Source organism: Tribolium castaneum, chromosome 6 (genome assembly GCF_031307605.1).
Source record: "Tribolium castaneum strain GA2 chromosome 6, icTriCast1.1, whole genome shotgun sequence".
Taxonomy (NCBI): domain Eukaryota; kingdom Metazoa; phylum Arthropoda; class Insecta; order Coleoptera; family Tenebrionidae; genus Tribolium; species Tribolium castaneum.
In genome coordinates this window covers 17,322,789-17,325,466 of record NC_087399.1, presented here as the reverse complement: position 1 = coordinate 17,325,466, position 2,678 = coordinate 17,322,789, and the positions used below count along the sequence as shown (strand labels likewise).

The 2,678-nt window shown below is 33.7% G+C and overlaps 1 long non-coding RNA gene across 1 annotated transcript; it reads right to left on the bottom strand.

Annotated features, from left to right (window-relative positions):
* Positions 1-1,357: 1,357 nt before the first annotated feature.
* LOC107398870 (uncharacterized) lies at positions 1,358-2,370 on the bottom strand. The gene is made up of 2 exons (XR_010334619.1): positions 1,898-2,370; positions 1,358-1,847 (listed from the first exon to the last, which is right to left on the bottom strand). It is a non-coding gene; the product is annotated as an uncharacterized LOC107398870 (long non-coding RNA).
* Between the last annotated feature and the right edge of the window lie 308 nt (positions 2,371-2,678).

The window sequence follows — 2,678 nt, the reverse complement described above, 5'->3', positions numbered from 1 at the left end:
GTGACTTTTATGTCACTTCCTTTTTCTTCTAATAAAGTATTGGACCCAATAAATTAAGTGTATTTTAAATCACAAGACATTTTCTGTTAAAGCAATTTTTTTTTAAATATTAATTATTTTCAATCATATATCTCGCTTATGGTTAGTCCTATATGAAAAATGCAAATAACTATTTTGTAGGAAATTTTATCAGCTTGAATTTTAGTAAAAAGATAAAAATTAATAGGAGTAACTGTTTTCGAGATATAAGCAAGAAACCAAAACACTGTTACCTTAATTAAGCGTTTGCACATAAGCAAATTTAGTACTATTAGTATTATTATTATTAATGTTATTGTTATTAATATGACAACTAAAGACAACTCTGAAACCTTTAGTGACTTTTATGTCTTTTCCTTTTTTCTCTACTAAAGTGTTAGACACAGTTAAATTAGTTTAATTTCAGTTTTTCAAACATTTTGTTTTAAAGCAAATTTTTGTTAAATATTATTTATATCCAACTCTATAACTCGCTTATGGTTGGTCCTACAAGAAAAATGCAAATAACTATTTTGTAGAATATTTTATCAGCTTTAATTTTGAAAGAAAGACAAAAATTTATAGGAGTAACTGTTTTCGAGATATAAGCAAGAAACCAAAAAACTGTTACCTTAATAAAGCGCTTGCATATAAGCAAATTTAGTACTATTAGTATTATTATTATTAATGTTATTGTTATTAATATGACAACTAAAGACAACTCTGAAACCTTTAGTGACTTTTATGTCTTTTCCTTTTTTCTCTACTAAAGTGTTAGACACAGTTAAATTAGTTTAATTTCAGTTTTTCAAACATTTTATTTTAAAGCAAATTTTTGTTAAATATTATTTATATCCAACTCTATAACTCGCTTATGGTTGGTCCTACAAGAAAAATGCAAATAACTATTTTGTAGAATATTTTATCAGCTTTAATTTTGAAAGAAAGACAAAAATTTATAGGAGTAACTGTTTTCGAGATATAAGCAAAAAACCAAAGTAAAAACTGTTACCGTTTCAGAACAAAAATGTAATTCAGTTTTCAATGTTTGAGACGAAGACGAAAATGCAGCATTTAAAATCGACTCTGAAGACTTCAGTGACTTATATGTCACCCCCTTTTTTTTTAATAAAGTATTGGACCTAATAAATTAAGTGTATTTTAAATCACAAGACATTGTCACTCTATTTTTTTTTTTTTTTTTTTTTTTATTGAATGGGTACACCGTCTCCGGACTCAGAGGTGGTTCAGGAGAGCCGGAGTCGTGGGTCTAGTTAAGGGCGCCAAGTAGCTTTTTTTTGTCAGCTAGCTACTGAATGCTGATTATAAAAAAAGTTCATAAAGTGTAACAAAAAATTTAATTAAGATTAGTTGAAATTAAATTAATGTGTCGGTTTCCAACAAAATTAAATTTATATTGAAGTCAAATATTAAATAAAACGAAAACAGAATTGTCTTGAATGGCCATTTCACAGCTGTGATATGTTCACATGAAACTTAGCAATTAATAAAATAAAAAATTCAAGATTCAAATTAAAACAAGGAGAGACAGAGTAAACTAGAGAGAAAATAAGCTTGAAATCCCGCACTATGGACCAACGCAACGCGACTTCAAGGAAATCGTAACAAAAAAATACGAGGTACTTATCGTCGATGGTTTCTTATCAAGGTCGGACGGGTACGAGCGATCCAGGCGTTTCTACTGGTTGCCGAAGTGCTGGTGCAAGGGAAGGCTCAACGGCTCGCTTTGAAGCTTGTATAGATCCGGGTTATCCGATAGCTACAGGTGCAGAAACGCTCCGGAACTAGTTCGACCCCAGCGTAGATCCCTAATTTTAAGATAGTAAAGATACGAACGAATGAAGAAACTTTGCATTACCTCTGTGAGGGCGACGAAGGAAATTGATGTGGTATTTAAATACGGACGGTACGAAAATGTGTAAGTCGATAGTCCCGAGATCGGGAAAGGTAAATTTAGACAAGGTAGATTTTCACACAATTCTCACTAGAGCATCCGTACTCGACCAGTACCACAGCGGAAAAGGAAGGTTGTTGGAAAGTCAGACGACTTCTCCCTGCCCGTTTTCGTGGCGCGAACCGTGGCCCATATCGGTCTATGTAAAAGAAAATGAAAAATTTTGAATTTATCGCAAAGATCCTCCGAGAGCGCGCACTTGGTTCTTGAAAGCCGCATACGAAATTGGTGTTTAACGACAGGTGGAAAAGGTTAAGTTTGTTTACATTTTGAAAATGTGGCTTTGTGCAAATGGACCTTTATTGTGTCGATGGTTAGTTAATAGAGAGGTAAGTGAAAACAATTTACTAATTAATTGAGATGGAAGTTACAGAGTGTGTGCTCTTAAGACAATTTGCACGACTTAAATAAAGGGACAAAAAGGGCATTTAAAACGTACCAAGGAGCCCTACAACTCGGTACGACGATACAAGAGGAACATGAGCACTAAAATTAACCCGGAGGAGATGCTCAGGCTTCTCCGGAGGGACGGCTTGAAATGCTCCGGGACTACCCACTCCTTATAGCCCCATCACGGCTAGACGATACAACTAAATAAGGAAAACAGAGAGGAAACAAGTCTTATCCAACTCCCTCTAAAGTTGGGACTAACGATACGAAAGGAAAACAAAAGGAAACAGAAACC